Source organism: Herpailurus yagouaroundi, unplaced genomic scaffold (assembly GCF_014898765.1).
Source record: "Herpailurus yagouaroundi ecotype Mexico unplaced genomic scaffold, PumYag 189, whole genome shotgun sequence".
Taxonomy (NCBI): Eukaryota; Metazoa; Chordata; class Mammalia; order Carnivora; family Felidae; genus Herpailurus; species Herpailurus yagouaroundi.
In genome coordinates, this window is record NW_024412420.1 from 8,393,225 (window position 1) to 8,411,902 (window position 18,678).

Genomic DNA, 18,678 nt, shown 5'->3' on the forward strand with positions numbered 1-18,678 from the left:
CTTTTCTATAGAAAAATGTTCTTCATTCACTAGACCTATTTGGTAACTCAGAAATATACGTCACAGAAGTACAATAAATGTTAAATTCCTATGAATTATAAATTTTCAGGATAATGCGCTATTATCCCAGCAACTTTCAGGGGTGTCTGTCTGAGGAGCAACACTTTGTTCTCTCTCTCATTTTATCTCCTCCATCTCTTCCTTATCAGGAGAGGGGGCCGCTATTTTGAGCTGCTGGCTTTCCTATACTTTCTTCTTAAATCAACTGCAATATTTGTTCTAATGTTCAGATCATGCTGTATCTGTCCAGTAGTTCCCCTCTGTCTTTTTGTACTTAATCTGCAACTTGTACTTTGTGCCAGTTCTCAAAATGTTCTTCCCACTCTGCATGTAGTTCTCTCCTACATGGGTGATTTTTATTGGCTTACAGTATCACTTCTTCTTAACTTCCTTTATGTCTAATAGTACAACCACACAGCTGCTAATATTATGCAGAACTTGTTGCTAGTAAGCATTCTGGCCAAATGCACCCTTGTATGAGATTCCTGGCAATTTTTTTTATTTAACCTTATAGAAAATATCATTCAAGTTTTACTTTTAATATTTGTTCTATTTTATGTGGGAGATTTTATAAAAATCTATGTTACCACAATGATCTTTCTATTGGAATTTCACACATAATCTTTGGAGAGCTTTAACCTATTAGCAATTTCCTTATTAAATTTATCAGAAATCTCTGACCTTGAAGCTTCCACCTAAGATGAAAAGCCTTGATTCCCTACTTCTAGACTCTTAAGTTTAATTCCTCTTGCATAAGACACGTCTTTAAAAATCCAACCAAACAGTTACCATACCCCTCCTTGGTCTTCTTTCCCTTTGGACCTTCTCTCATTGCCTTTAAACACTTTTTACATATCCAACAAAAGGACTGTGGACTAATCTGAATGTCTAGATTTGGAGCTCTGCAATAACAAAGATGACATGGAGAATTAATTTTTCATCGAAACTTTGAATTCCCATTGGAAGGAATGGTGATAGATGAGCGATGGTTATGCCCAGAAGCCTCCACACAAGCTTAGGAAAAAAAAAAAAAAAGAGGAGTACCAATAATGCAACAAAATCTAGGACATAAAGGAGTATCTTGGGAAGGAACTCATCTTCATTTAGGAGTAAGATAATGATGTATGCTTACATTCATTCATTTGGCAAATGGTTAATGATTGAGGCACCCTGTTAAACTTTATAGGCACTGATCTGAGTACCAGTTTAGCCAACAAGGAAGGTGCTTGATCTAAATCTGGTAGAGTTCTTCCAGTGTTCTTAGGAGCTCATTCTACATTTCTCAAAAGAGAAAAATAAAAATAGAGGAAGATAATATTTTGGAAGACTGAAAAGACAGCGGTGTTGGGAAATTCCTCTTGAGGATTCTTGATCAGAAGTGTCAGGAGCTAGCCAAGATAGATAAAGAAAAACTGACAGCATGGTATTCAGCAGAATAGTAAAAGTAAGAAAAAAAAGTCACCATTAACACAATAATACTTGAAAAGGGGTAGCTGAGTGGCTAGCACAGGGACAGCAGAATATTAGTTCTGGGATCCTGCAAAATGCCAAAGCTGCTAAAGAAATTCATGAGTCTTGGACTCCAATCACTTTAAAGACTTATGGACTGGAAACAATATTGTAAATATAGTACTGTCACTCATAACCATTTATACCTCCAGGCAAGCATTCTGAGTTTCCTTTCCATTATTCCCCAGTTTGTTGTCTCTACCTCTCAAGATGCATGGATGTAACTAAATCCAATACTGCAGGTGTGATCTGATGATGACAGAAGAAAGTATGACTTAAACAACGTTGCCATCAGCCTTACTGATGATCTTGGTGAGGTTGTACGTGAGTTTTATCGTTTCTTTCAAGTCACTGTCCACTCCCTGTACTGTGACACGACCTGTTCTTTCAGTTATCAGAAATAAAGGACAATTGTTCTACATGGGTTTTCAGATCTTGTCTATGGAACTCTAGGACTGTGATTTTGAATAACATATGATAATCAGTGACTGATATTATGAAGTATTTATAGATAAAAAGTGGCCATTACTATTCCTTAGACATTAGCAGTAATTCTTGGTGTCATTCTTATTTCATTAATTTTTACTAGGGTGAAATATTGCTGTTATATAAGATTTTACAATACAATTGCTATTGATTGAAATCTGAGTTATAAACGATACCTGATTAAAAACCACTCAATAGGATTTTATTTACTTGGCCTCTTTTACTTTAAAATAAAGTAACCATAGGGGCATCTGGGTGGCTCAGCTGGTTAAGTGTTCAACTCTTGATTTTGGCTCAGGTCATGATCTTGGGGTTCGTGGGTTTGAGCCCCGCATTGGGCTCCATGCTGGCAGTACAGAGCCAGCTTGGGATTCTCTCTTTCTCCATCCCTCTGTCCTTCACCCTTCTCTTTTTTTCTCTCCTTCTCTCTCTCAAAATTAGCTTTAAAAATAAAAATAAAGTAATCATAATTTATAACTCTAAAATCTAGGCAAATTGTTTGACAAATTTGTGTGTATATATGTGCACATTTATATATGTTATTTGTGAACTTACACAAATAGCACTATTTTTATATTCAACACGTCATTTATACTGAGAACAATAATATTTAATGTAAATTCAAGACTCCTTCAGTGTTACTGGCCATGTCGATAACAATAGTCATCATCAGTATTACTACTTCTAATCAGGATTTTACACACTATGGTTAACGACAAAAAAAATCTCTTGAATATCAGTATTTTTCTGTACCCTCCCCCCTACAATGAAGATGAGTGTGGCAAAATCCCAAACATAATAAGAAATTTGGAAAATTCAAGGATTTAACAATCATGAAATTAAATTTGAAAACTGACAATAATTAAGGAAAAAACTGAATTAAAGGACAACAATTTCATTGGAGGTGAATAGTTGAGAAGCGAAACAATCTTTTGCAATGTGCTTTTTTAGTTCTTTTGCTCCATTTTTAAATATTAAATAAGTATTGATTACTGTGGAGACAAATATCAAAACCTATTAAATGAGTAGTTAAATATTGACGAATGTAAAGTGGAGACCAATAGACCAATATTTGCTGCAGGGGACAGCAGTGATTGATATTCACTGGGAACAGGTTTAGTGTAAACTCATTATTTTCACCAAAATCACTGAAAATTCTCTTGTAGCATCTTTAAATTTTATAATGTAAAACCTGACTTTTCCAAATTTATTTTAGAACAACTAAATAGTTTAGGAAACCAGAAGCCAATTAATTTTTTTACTTCTTGTAGTCAAAACTAACAGAAATGTTTATTTAGATAAGTCACAAATTGTGTTAAGTATGAGGGTCCTAGAGACCTTAAATTAAGCATTTGGGCATCTCATTTTTTTTTAATGTTTACTTATTTATTTTGAGAGAGAGAGTGAGTGACAAAGAGTACAGAAGCAGGGGAGGGGCAGAGAGGACGGAGAGCAGGGACGGAGAGAGAGAACCCCAAGTAGGCTCTGCAGTCAGCACAGTGTCCATCACAGGGCTTGATCTCATGAAGTGGGAGCTCATGACCTGAGCCAAAATCAAGAGTCAGACTCATAATTAAGAGACTGAGCCACCCAAGCACCCCAGGGCATCTCATTTTTACACACAGTAGATACAGGTCTTACTCTCATGGAAATCCCTTGGATACAGATGGTTTTCAGAATCCAGAATTTTTCAAATTTTTATAAAAGACATATGAAGGCACATGCCAGTGATTAGGCAATGCCCTTTTATAGATAGAGTAGCATAACCATATGCATTACTGTTTCTGCATCAAGGGACGTGAATACTCACACTAAGCAAAATAAAGGAAAACAAAACAAAGTCTCATTTTGGTTCAGTTTAGGTTTGTGGCAAAATCAATTTTTGCCAATTTAAATAAAAAGAATTGTTTTAGGGTATTAAACTGTTTAGATCTATTTTAAAAGTTCAAAAGTTTTAGATCATTAGCAGTCACATTTTTAAAAAACAGTATGAGAGAAAGAATTTTTTTTTCTCATCCAATAAATGAATATTCTGTATGGCATCTTGATAAAAAGTTATCTCACCTGCTAAATGATAGTCAGCAGGGGATAATTCATCAGTCATTATAGGAAGACTTCCCCGTCATGTGGGAAGCAAAAAGGGACATTTGCTTTAAACACACACAAAAGGTAACCACAGCTGGCTCTCTTGCCCCCCATTCTAACACTTGGGCTCACTGATCCTTCCTATTGCCCATTTTATCTGGATCCTTGATCCTCTAACTGTGGTCTCAAGATCAGTAGCATTTGCAGCAACTAGGATCTTGTTAGAAATGCAGAATCTCAGTTCCCACTCCAGATCAATGAAACCGTTATCTCCATTTTAAAAAGATTCCAAGGATTTTAAGAACAATGTAAACTGGTTAATAATGACCCACCAGGTCATGGAGGAAGAAAGTCTCAGCTGCTTCTATGGAGCCCTCTCTCCATGCTTGCCATTGTTTCTGGAAATTTCCATTCACTGACTTTGCTTAATGTTCATATTTTAGGGAAACTTTCATACAAATGATTAAAAATTTCCCTGAATTAGGATACAGTGTTAAATGCTTAGCATCCATGTAAGCTTCTGAGTGGATTTCCTGATATGAAGACTATAACCTGGAAAGTGCACAGAGAGGGAGGGAGTCTACATAATCCATGGCATGGTAGGGGGGATTACTATAGAAACTGGAGCTATTGATGCCTTTTCTAAAAATGTCCAAAGGAGCAGGGCCAATTTATGGGTCTTGTACTTGGGTGAATAAAACTGGCTAGAAGAAATCTATCTGCACATAAAGCTACTATCTCAGAAAGGCCTCTGGATCTAAGATTCATAATAATACAAAGTTTTATAAGATGTTAGGAACATTGTAATTCCCTTTTGGTTTTGTTGTTGTTATTTCTTGGGTTTATTCCCCAGCTTCCCTTTGCTTCACCAGAAGGACCTTTAGGTTTGTCTTAAGGGGCAGTCAAGAAAGGAAGAAGGTATGGATGCCATATTCTGCTTCAGAGCCAGTTTCTGAAGAAACAGAATCACAAGAGCCATTGACTCAGAGGTAAACAATTAGAGTCCCTGTGGCCCTACAGCAAGAAAGAAAACATACCTGATAAATAACCTTAAGCCTTAATGATCTAAGAGCCAATGTGTGGTCCTCTGCAGCACAAGTTTTGGCTCTAAAGAAAAGTTTAAGTACTATTTTTTTAGAAGATTGTTGGATTTTCTGAAAGCCTTAAAATATATTGTGCTCCATTTGTTTTCTGCCTAGTGAAATGAGTAAGCAGGTAATAATATGGGAATGTTGGGGACGAGAAAGCAGTTTAATTTAGCTACTTGAAGATCAATTGAAGAGAAATGAATGAAAGAGATTCAGAGTCATGTAACGATGAATTTTATCTCTTACAATCAGGATTAATTACAAACCCCTTTGATATTTTGGGGATTCAATTCACCAACATCCTGATAAATTACGATGTAGCAGAAGTTTACGTAAGTTGAGACTTAAAAGCTGATTTAAACCAAATAATGATTGCATTTAATGACAAAATGTATTTTCACTGATAAAAAAGGCAGTTTATAATAATAAGAAGTCTGACATGTTCCTGCATCTTCCTAAATATATAGGAATCACAACATTCACATATTTGTTTCTGCCTAGAAAGCCCTGCAGAAGTTTCCTCCCAGAGCAAGAGGAAAAACAAAACAAAACAAAACAAAAAAACCCAAAAAACTAGAGGAGCCAAGATGGCGGAACAGCATGGAAGTTTTTTTGTGTCTCGCGGCCATGAAATAACAGCCAGACCAACACTAAACCATTCTACACACCTAGAAATTTGATTGGAGGATTAACAAAACAATCTGCACAACCTGAGCCACAGAATTCAGCAGGTACATGGCACAAAGATGGGAACTTAGGGAGCGAGAAGCCACAGGAAGGGAGGTGCTTTTGCGGGCGGAGAGAGGACAGAGACTGGTGGGGGAGAATGTGGGGAAAGCACCCCTCCCCAAAAGAAGCTGGAGAGAAAGTGGAAACTTGGAAACAGCCGCAGGGACTAAACTAAAAAGGGAGAAAGGAGAAAGAAGAGGGTTTAAATTCCATTAAGACTATAAACAAGGGGAGCAGAAAGGCTGCAACTCTGCAGCTTGATACCTGGCGGTGTTCTGGTGGGAAGGGCGAATCCCCAGAAACAGAGTGGGGTCCGGGAGGTTCTTGGCCCACAAGGGGAAAAGCGGATCCACTGCAGGAAGGACATTTGGTAGAGACTGTTGAAGCCACCTGGTCCCAGGAGACCCCAGAAAGTGGCCACATTCACTGGTGCTGTGAATTAAGGGTGAAGCCTGCTGCCAGATGTGTGTTGCGATTTTCCATAATCCCTGAAAAGCTGCCGCTACACTATCTCGTGAACTTCTGGCACCTGGCCACAGTCTCGGGGCACCAGAGGCAGCAGGGTCCAGCAAGTATTCCTGGGTGCAGCCAGCATTTGGCCATTGCTCAGTGAGACCCAACTGCAGAGGGGCGAAAGGGGTCAAAGCTGCAGTCCTTTGGAAGTAAGCGGCCAGGGAAAATAGCCACATCTGAGACAAATATCGGGAGAGAGGTACTGCCTGGGGCCTGGTCACAGAGAGTAGAAAAGCAGGAAGTGGACGAGAGCTGAAGACAGAAGATGGGCATGGGATTGCTGATCGGGGAGAACAGAGTTCCGATACTATGACTGGGTAGCTAGGTGACGCCATTTTCACCGCTCCCACGCATGGGCATACGCACCTATGAGCACCATAACACTCCACTCCACTACGCTAGCAGCACCATCTAGTGGAGAACGGAACTGTTACACTGAGCCCCGCCCAACTGGGCCAATCTTGCTCTTCCAGAACACAATTCTCACCGCCTACTTAGTTTATGGACTATAAAGCACTTCATAGTCTGACTTCTAGGGGAAAATGAAGTAATTTCAGTCCTATTTCAATCTGTTAGCAGGCCCATCTATTCAATTGTCTTTCTTTTTTTTCTCTCTTTTTCATTTCTTTTTCTTGAATACAGAGAGAGAAAAAATTCATTTTTATTTTCAATTTCTATTAAAAATATTTTTCTTTAATTCTTCACTATATTTTATACTTTTGAGTAAATTTTTTCAAATTCAATTTTACTTCCATTATTTTATTTTAGTCTACTTCAGTGTATTCACTTTTTCAAATTTTCAAATGATTTCCTTTTTTTTCTCTTTTTCCCTTCTTTTTTCTTGAATGCAGAAAGAGAAAAAAATCATTTTTACTTTCAATTTCATTTAAATTTTTTTCTTTAGTTTTTTTTACTATATTTTTTGCTTCTATGTAGATTTTTTCAAATTCTATTTTACTTCCATCATTTTATTTTAGTCTACAACAGTGTATTCACTTTTTCAAATTTTCAAACAATTTCTTTTTTTTACTCTTTTTTCTCTTGCTCGTTTCTTCTCTTTCTTGAATACAGAAAGAGAAAAAATTCATTCTTTAATTTTTTTCTACTATATTCTTTATTTTGTGTAAATTTTTTCAAATTCTATTTTACTCCCATCATCTCATTTTTGTCTACTTCAGTGTATTCATTTTTTCAAACTCTCAAACGATTTCCTTCCCTCCCCCCCATTTTCTCTCATCTGTCAAACCACTTTAAAAACCCAGACCAAAACACACCTAGGATCCAGCACCATTTATTTGATTGTATGTGTGTGTGTGAATTTTTTAATTTTAATATTTTAAAATTTCAATTTAATTTAATCTTTTTTAATTTTAATTCTGCATTTTGATTCCAAAACAAGACAGAGACCCCATTAAAAGGAGAACTGTAGACCAATTTCCCTGATGAACATGGATGCAAAAATCCTCAACAAGGTATTAGTCAACCAGATCCAACAATACATTAAAAAAATTATTGACCATGACCAAGTGGGATTTATACCTGGGATGCAGGGCTGGTTCAATATCTGCAAAACAATTAACGTGATTCAAAACATCAATAAAAGAAAGTTCAAGAACCATATGATCCTCTCAATAGATGCAGAGAAAGCATTTGACAAAATACAGCATCCTTTTTTGATAAAAACTTTCAGAAAAGTAGGGATAGAAGGAGCATACCTCAAGATCATAAAAGCCATATATAAATGACCCAACACTAATATTATCCTCAATGGGGAAAAACTGAGAACTTTCCCCCTAAGGTCAGGAACAAGACAGCGATGTCCACTCTCACCACGGTTATTCAACATAGTATTGGAAATCTTAGCCTCTGCAATTAGACAACATACAGAAATAAAAGGCATCCAAATCGGCCAGGAGGAGGTCAAACTTTCACTCTTTGCAGATGACATCATACTCTATATGGAAAACCCAAAAGATTCCACCAAAAAACTGCTACAATTGATTCATGAATTCAGCAAAGTTGCAGGATATGTCAATGCACAGAAATGAGTTGCATTCCTATACAGCAACAATGAAGCGACAGAAAGAGAAATCAAGGAATCAATCCCATTTACAGTTGCACCAAAAATCATAAAATACTTAGGAATAAATCTAACCAAAGAGGTGAAAAATCTATACACTGAAAACTATAGAAAGCTTGTGAAAGAAATTGAAGAAGACAAAAAAATGGAGAAAGATTCCATGCTCCTGGATAGGAAGAACAAATATTGTGAAAATGTCGATACCACCCAAAGCAATCTACATATTCAATGCAATCCCTATCAAAATAACACCAGCATTCTTCACAGAGCTAGAACAAATAATCCTAAAATGTGTATGGAACCAGAAAAGACCCTGAATAGCCAAAGCAATCTTGAAAAAGAAAACCAAAGCAGGAGGCATCACAATCCCAGACTTCAAGCTATCCTACAAAGCTGTAATCATCAAGACAGTATGGTACTGGCACAAGAACAGACACTCATATCAATGGAACAGAATAGAGAACCCAGAAATGGACCCACAAACATATAGCCAACTAATCTTTGACAAAGCAGGAAAGAATATCCAATGGAATAAAGACAGTCTCTTCAGCAAGTAGTGCTGGGAAAACTGTACAGCGACCTGCAGAAGAATGAACCTGGACCACTTTCTAACACCACACACAAAAATAAACTCAAAATGGATGAAAGACCTCAATGTAAGACAGGAAGCCATCAAAATTCTCGAGAAGAAAGCAGACAAAAACCTCTTTGATCTTGCCCGCAACAACTTCTTACTCAACACGTCTCCAGAGGCAAGGGAAACAAAAGCAAAAATGAACTACTGGGACCTCATCAAAATAAAAACCTTCTGCACAGCGAAGGAAACAATCAGCAAAACGAAAAGGCAACTGATGGAATGGGAGAAGATATGTGCAAATGACATATCAGATAAAGGGTTAGTGTCCAAAGTCTATAAAGAACTTATTAAACTCAACACCCATAAAACTAATAATCCAGTGAAGATGGGCTAAAGACATGAATAGACACTTCTCCAAAGAAGACATCCAGATGGCCAACTGACACATGAAAAAATGCTCCACATCACTCATCATCAGGGAAATACAAGTCAAAAACGCAATGAGATACCACCTCACACCTGTCAGAATGTGTAACATTAAGAACTCAGGCAACAACAGATGTTGGTGAGGATGCGGAGAGAGAGAGGATCTCTTTTACACTGTTGGTAGGAATGCAAGCTGGTGCAGCCACTCTGGAAAACAGTATGGAGATTCCTCAAAAAACTAATAATAGAACTACCCTACGACCCAGCAATTGCACTACTAGGCATTTATCCAAGGGATACAGGTGTGCTGTTTCGAAGGGACACATGCACCCCAATATTTACAGCAGCACTATCAACAATAGCCAAAGTATGGAAAGAGCCAAAATGTCCATCGATGGATGCATGGATAAAGAAGATGTGGTGTGTACATATACAATGGAGTATTACTTGGCAATCAAAAAGAATGAAATCTTGCCATTTGCAACCACATGGATGCAGCTGGAGGGTGTTATGCTAAGTGAAATTAGTCAGTCAGAGAAAGGCAAAAATCATATGACTTCACTCATATGAGGACTTTAAGAGATAAAACAGATGAACATAAGGGAAGGGAAACAAAAATAATATGAAAACAGGGAGGGTGACAAAACAGAAGAGACTCATAAATATGGAGAACAAACTGAGGGTTGCTGGAGGGGTTGTGGGAGGGGGATGGGCTAAATGGGTAAAGGGCACTGAGGAATCTACTTCTGAAATCATTGTTGCACTATATGGTAATTTGGATGTATATTCTGAAAAAATAAAAATAAAATTAAAAAACAAACCTTCTTCACAGTTATACATAGAGTATAACCCAGAATTATTATTAAAAGTTAGTTGTCTTATTGGGGGTTTGCTAATATATTTATACCTTTAAAATTCAATTTAATTTAATAACCTAGGTTGTTAATAAATATAGAAATACTGGCAAGCCTTGTTATCATAGAATTTTAAAATCACCCTATATAAAGTTGATAAAGTTTTTTCACTGTTAGCATGCTCAAGTTTGTATAAATATAAACTAATCTTCCATGGGTCCCTGTGGTGGTGAGACACTACATGCAATTTCACAATGCAATAACAATGGTGAAATTTGAAACAGCCAAGACCTGAAATATTTGGTAAACCTTGGTCAACATTACTATTTCTCAAAAATTGAACCTAAATCACTTTAAATGATTTGTACTGAGTTTTTATTCTCTTCAACATTGAGCTCTGTGTTTGGGTAACAGACAACAGATCTCAAAACTTCACCTGAGGGGGGGTGTGAGGAAGAGTTAGTAAGAAGAAGGCAGCCAGACAGACAGTTATAATCGGACATAGATGAACATATGCGTACCAGAACTATTACTAATAATAACAGTAATACTCAGCAGACAACCAGCACTACTATGATAACTACAACCAATTTTTTGTAAGTTTACCTAAATAGGCATCATGCTATTTAAAAAAATTCTTTTGATGTTTTATTTATTCTTGGGAGAGAGACAGGGCATGAGCGAGAGAGGGGTAGAGAGAGACAGAGGGACACAGAATCTGAAGCAGACTCCAGGCTCTGAGCTGTCAACACAGAGCCCAACGTGGGGCTCGAACTCATGAGCCTCAAGATCGTGACCTGAGCCAAAGTCAGACGCTCAACCAACTGAGCCACCCAGGTGCCCCAGCATCATGCTATTTTATACATGAGGGCATGTATTTTATTGGCACAAAACAAAAATCTCATTTGAACCGGCTGAAACAGGAGGAAATGTATTGAATCATAACTAGTAAAAGGAGTAAGTTTGCAGAAAATGAGAGATAAAATTCCACAAGACTTTTTATTTCTCAGTTGCAATTTTGCTTATTGCTTTCTTTATGACTGAGGACAGATTTTTCTCCAAGGGGTTGAGGGAAAAGATGCTCTGACCTTGAGGGTTACATCTCCTCAGCTTTGCCGCCAGAAGAAAAAGGATTCTCCAAACTCCAACTCCACAAAAGTGGAAAAATCTTTAAGAAGAGTCCTCCTGGGTTTTGTTCTAAGCCAAGTAATGTTAGGAGAATGTCTGAAAGCTTAAAATAGTAGCCTAGAGTGGATTAGGTATCTACCCTTAGAACAATTATGATAACCAGAGAAATAGTTAAGTCCATACTTGGGTCTCATGAAAAAATGCATATACACTCTTGTGGGGGTAGGGCAGGAGAGAGTACTATAAAAAAATAAGTTGGGGGGGGTCGCCTGGGTACCTCAGTCAGTTAAGTAGCCAACTCTTGATTTCAGCTCAGGTCATGATCTCACAGTTCATGATTTCAAGCCCCTCATCGGGCTTGGCGCTCACAGCAGAGAGCCTGCTTGGGACTCACTCTCCTCCTCTCTCTCTGCCCTCTCCTGCTCGCTCTCTCTCTCTCTCTCTCTCTCTCTCTCAAAAATAAATAAAAAATGTTTAAAAAACTTAAAAAACCAAAGCACAGCTACTGTTGACCAAATAAACCATCCCAATTTGTTTCCATTTTGGTTTCTGATTGTCACAAGAATCATTCAAACTACAAACAAAATTTTATTTTAGACAGAGAGAACTTGCCCTTATTCATGTAATTAGTGAATTATAGGTCTAGAACTGACACAGATTTGTCTACTGTTGTCAACAGTACTACCCTGAGACCAGGGCAGGCATGGCTTGCCTGAGTCCATTCCTCAGGGCATCTCTGGACCTCATTTTGGAATGACACCTCCAGTGTCAATATACCAGTATCCACAGTGGCTTCCTAAAAATTTCTAAGTCCCCCTCCAGGGCCTGGGATTGGCTGGAGCCGCTGGTGCTATCCTGGTGGGGTGGATGCTTGTCACTGGCTCTTGTCCCTCCACATTCAGGTTTCTCCCTGACCTCCAGTTTTTAGTCCTGAGGTCAGTGAGGGTGGGAGCAGGCATCCTTTTCCTGTTGGCTATCTCCTTCCCTACTTCTGGTGCTAATACCCAGGACAGTAACTACAGTCATCCCTCTGAAGGCTCCATGTCATAGGTCAATCATTCTATTGGAATAGTCATGCATATCTCTTCTCAGAATTTTCTAGACTTGCTCCACATTTCCAAGGGGATTTTCTGATGCTCTCTCCTTCCTTAGATCAATGTAGTAACTTTGTGCTCTCCTGGTTGGGCGGGGAGCAGGGGACTCTACCAGGAGAAGGATAGAAAATTCTTACATGAATTGAACTGCTCTTACTCTACCAAAGGCTTCTGGCCTATCCAACGTGTAGGTGGTACTGTGTGGAAGGCAGGAGTGTCAGTATACTGAAAGAGATATTCTAGAAATGCTATGAATACAGCCTAAGAGTTTGAGAAGACTTGTTTGGAAGACATGTTGTTCTATGTTTACAAAGGGTCAAACTCACATCACACATACACACATACACAAACAAAACAAATCATCTTTCACATTTTCCTGTGTACTCTGAGTAAGACTTGTCTTTGTGATCATCATCAACAAAGCACAGTAACAATCTTTGAGAAATTCACTGGAAGCCAGTGTTCACAGGAAGCATGAAGGATGATGCATTGTCATGAGCAATAACTTAGTCAGCATGAAACAAATTGTATCAGGAAATTGCTGAGGCAAGAAGATCTATATAGTTTCTATACTAACTGGTTCCAAAGAGCCATGGCATTGTAAACAATAACAGTATTGCGAAGTCTTGCAATGGTGAGAAATACAAAATTAGTCAAGAAGAGGTTATCAGACAATGAAAAACAAGAAGAGTTGGTTCTTTAGCTGGAATAGGGAAATAGGGTACCTGGAGCCTAGCAACAATCTTCACAAGTCATGGTGAGACAATAAACAAGCTACTTCTGCTCTGCCCATAATATCACATATATCTGATAATGGACTAGTATCCAAAATCTATAAAGAACTTATCCAACTCAATACAAAAAAAAAAAAAAAATCCAGTTAAGAAATGGGCAGAAGACACTTTTCCAAACAAGACATCTAGGGCTGCCTGGGTGGCTCAGTGGGTTTAGTATCCAACTGTTGATTTCAGCTCAGGTCATGATCTTACAGCTTCATCAGTATGAGCCCTGCACTGGGCTCTGTGCTAACAGTACAGGACCTGCTTGAGATTCTCCCTCTCTCTCTGCCCCTCCCCGGCTCACACTCTCTCTCTCTCTCTCAAAATTAATAAACAAACTTTTAAAAAAGACATCCAAATGGCTGACAGATGGAAAGATGCTCAACAACACTCATCATCAGAGAAATACAAATCAAAAACATGATGAGATACCACTTCACACCTGTCAGAATGGCTAAAATTAACACAAGAAACAACAGATGTTGGCAAGGATGAACTCTCTTACACTGTTGGTGGGAATGCAAACTGGTGCAGCCACTCTGGAGAACGGTATGATGGTTCTACAAAAAGTTAAAAATAGAACTACCTTATGACCCAGTAATTACACTACTAGCTATTTACTCAAAAGATACAAACATACTGATTCAAAGGGATACATGCACCCCGATGTGTATAGCAGCATTATCAACAATAGCTAAATTATGGAAAAAGCCTAAATGTCCACCAAGTGATGAATTGATAAAGAAGGTGTGGTATATATATGCGTGTGTTCTACATGTGTGGTGTGTGCATGTGTGTGTGTGTGTGTGTGTGTGTGTGTGTAATGGAATATTACTCAGCCATCAAAAAGAATGAAATCTTGCCATTTACAATGATGTGGATGGAGCTAGAGTGTATTTCACTACGTAAAATAAGTCAGAAAAAGACAAATACCATATTATTTCACTCATATGCAAATTTAAGAAACAAAACAGATGAACACAAGGGAAAGGAAAAAAAAAGGAGAGGGAGGCAAACCATAAGAAAACAAACTTAACTATAAGTTCTCCTAAGGGAACTCTTAACTACAGAGGACAAACTGAGGGGTGATAGAGGGGAGCTGAGTGAGGGATGGGCTAAATGGTGATGGGTATTAAGGAGGGCACTTGTTATGATGAGCACTGGGTGTTATATAAAGTGATGAATCACTAAATTCCACTCCTGAAACCACTATTACACTATATGTTAACTAACTAGAATGTAAATAAAAAATTGATACTATAGGAGCACCTGAGTGGCTCAGTTGGTTGAGTGTCCAACTCTTGATTTCAGCTCAGGTCATGATCCTGGGGTCATGCGATCAAGCCCTTCATCAGGCTCCATGCTGAGGTATTTGATGAAGACTCTCTTTCTCTCCCTCTGCCCCTCTTCCCCCATTCACACTCTGTCTTTAAAATAAAAATTGATATACAATATCTATATTATATAATATAAACATATAATATATAAAATCTACATTATATAATATAAACATATAATATATAATATACATATAAAATATCTATATAGTCAGACGCTCAACCAACTGAGCCACCCAGGCACTCTGACCCACTTGTCATTATTCTGATAACTCTAAGAACTATGATTATCCAGCAGTTTCTGAGTCTTAAAACGGCAGAAGCCATTAAAGCTCTCCTCAATGTGTGCTACATCCTTCATGTGTGGATAAATTCCAAGACTAATTATTATCTTCTACATCAGGGTCCCAAATGGGAGAATTGGCAGGCATCAGAGTGGAAGGGTTAAGTATATATAGGAAATTGTGCCATTACAAAATTTGCATTTTTATATAAATTCCATTCTTTTAGAAATCCTCACGCTATGTACAGCATCAGTTCCAGATGGCTTTTAAATTTAAATGTGAAGAGACAATGTAGTTTCAAGAAGAAAATATACTAGAATATTTAAATGAAAAAGACTGACACAATTAAGAAAGTAAAAAGGCAAGCAACATTGTGTAGTATGGACATTGTAATGATATTCCAATCCATGAATATGAGATGCCTTTCCATTTACTTGTGACTTCTTTAATTTCCTCTATCAATATTTTATAGTTTTCAGTATAGAAGTATTTCATCTCTTTTGGTAAATTTATTCTTCAGTATTTTATTTTTGTTGCTATTGTGAATGGAATTATTTTATTAACTTCCATTTTGGACAAATCATTGTACATAGAAATGCAACTGATTTTTAAATGTTGACTTTGTATCCTGCACCTTTGCCGAATTTGCTTAATAATTCTAATAGTTTTCTGTTAGGAGTCTTTAGGGTTTTCTACACTTATGACCATGGCATCTACACACAGAGATAATTTTACTTCTCCCTTTCCTATTTGGGTGCTTTTTATTTCTTCTTGATTAATTCCTCTGCCTGGGTCTTCCTGTACTATATTGAAGAGAAGTGGTATGAATGGGCATCCTCGCCTTCTACAAACCTCACAAATAAAATTTTTCCCCACTGATCATAATATTAGCAGTGGGCTTCTCATACGGCCTTTATTGTATTGAGCTCAATTCCTTCCATACCTATTTTGTTTAGAGTTTTAGCTATGAATGGATGTGCAACATTATCACATGCCCTTTCTATGTCTATTGAGATAATCATGTAGGGTTTTTTATTGTTTGTTTCATTTTGTTAATGTGCTGGATCAAACTGATTGATTTCCATATGTTAACTATCCTTGCATTACATGGATAAATTTCACTTGGTCATGATGTATGATCCTTCAATGTGTTGTTGGATTTGGTTCACTAGTATTCAGTTTTTGCATGCATGTTTATCAAGGATACTGGCCTATAATTTTCTTTCATGTGGTGTCTTTTTTTTATCTGTTTTTGGTATCAGGGTAATGCTGGCCTCATAAAATGAATTTGGAAGTGTTCACTTTTCTTCTATTTTTGTGGAAGAGTTTAAAAAGAATTAGTATTCCTCTTTGAATTTTTGGTAGAATTCACCCATAAAGCCAAATGCCCAAGATGGCTATAAACATATAAGAAAGGTGTTCAAACCAAAATGAGATACCTGAACAGTAAAAACTTAAAATAAATAAATAAATAAAAGGAAGAGGAAAGAAAGAAAAGGAAAAAAAAAAAAAAAAAACAATTAACGACCAAATGCTGACAAGGATGTGAAATAACAGGAACTATGGCTACAACTATAATACTGTTGTTGTATACAGATTGTAAATTCTTGTAACTACTGTAGAAAATTATTTGGTATTATCCTCTAAAAATGAACACCATACACACACACACACACACACACACACACACACACACAACTCATTGTTTTGCTCTTAGAAATATACCCAACAAAAGTGCACTTATATATTTAACAAAAATAATGTACAAAAATGTTCATACAGCAACACTATGAGTTAAAAACTAGAAGCAAATATTAATCAATTGTATGTTCCTAGAAAATGATCCAGGAGCAAAATAGCACAAGTTATAAGATTCCATTCATATAAATTTCAGAAAAAAGAGGGTGAGGGAGGGAGGCAAAAACAATCTATGGTGTTTTAATTCAGGTTAGTGCTCACCTTCAGGTTAGTGCTCACCTTCAGGTTAGTGGTCACCTTCAGGTTAGTGCTCACCTGGAATGTGCATGAAGGGAGATTCTCAAGTATTCATAATGGCTTACGACTTGATTTTGGGTTGGTTACACAGATTTGTTAACTCTAGGAAGGTTCACTTGGCTCTATACTTTTGATTTATGTACTTCTGCGCAGCATGTTATACTTGAATAAAAAGTTAGTTTAAAAAATTCCTGATTTTAAAAGAGGGCTTTATTCAATGTAGCACTGTAGATCGAATAGAGATAACAGCCAGATGCTGTCTATAAATTACTGAATAGTGTTCTGCAAGGAGGAAGAATGTTGTACATTTCAACAACGGAGAATCAAGAACAAAGTATGATGGAAGCAGTTGTGAACTCCAGGGTTTAGAGTTTAGAGCTCCTGGTACAAAAAAAGGACTCAAGAAAGGTTTGAAATGAATATATGTCTAAAGGTGGAAAGGGTTTCCAAGAACGGCAAGGAGTCCTGAATGCCTGGTGCATAAGGAACTGGGGGAAGTTGATCTGCTGATGGGAAGAAACTGATCAGTAGTAAGCCACTAAGGAGGATCATCAAGTTGTAAAGGATATTGTAAAATAAATTTGAGAATTTGAGCATGCTTCTGAGACACTGAAACAAAATGAGTGTTTTAATCTTTACTTGAAATTCATTCATTTGTTCCTTCCGAAAGTGACAGATAGAGTCGTCTTTGTTACTGAGGAAGTGAAAAAATGGAAATTTAATTGATATAAATGATATCAAATGACATCAAGTCAAAATCAAGCTATGATTTTTAATGTGGTAACAGATTTTGAGCCAAAACATGATTTTACCTTTGGAAGAACCAAGCCCAAATCACTTCTTTTATATGATAAATTCATACACAGAAGCAATTCAGAATCAACATATAATTTGAAGAACCTGCTATAATAAAGAAGTCATCTATGGAATTTTATATTCTCAGTTAATCCTGATAATAATCCCTGGTGGTAGTTATAGTTAACCCAATTTTAGACAAGCTATTTGAGTCTCAGTTTCTGTAGATAGTATATTCATACTCACAGAACTAGCTGGTAGCGTAGCCAGAATGAGGTCTATGTGTAATATTGTCATTATGCTCTTACCATTAAAGCTTATGGATGTAAAATAAAGTGGTCAATTATTCATAAAATCCAGTCTCATACATGGGTGAATCTCTTCCTAACCATGGAGTGATAAAACTTTCCCAACTATGACTCAAACCTGAGAAGCCAAAAGAAAACAGCTATTGACATTTAATTGTATAAAAGTAAATAATAAATTGCACGGCAGAAACATCAGATGCAAAGTAAATAAAATGACAATCTGCAGAAAATATTTGTAGTATAAATTATAAATAAAGTTAATATTTATAATGTTTTAAAGCCTTTTAAAAACAGAGACAAAAAGTATCAGCTACCTTAGAGGAAATGTGCTAGAAATATGAAGTGACCTTCACAGAAAAAAAATGCAAATGGAACTTAAACATATTAAGGATGCTAAACCTCACTTATTAATAATAAGACAGATACAAATTAATACCTCACTGAGTTAGCATTTCTCACTTATCAAATTGGCAAAAAATCAAAAGCTTGACCATGGACTCTGTTGGCAAGGCTGTGAGGAAAAATACTCTCAGATATTGCTAGTGAGAATG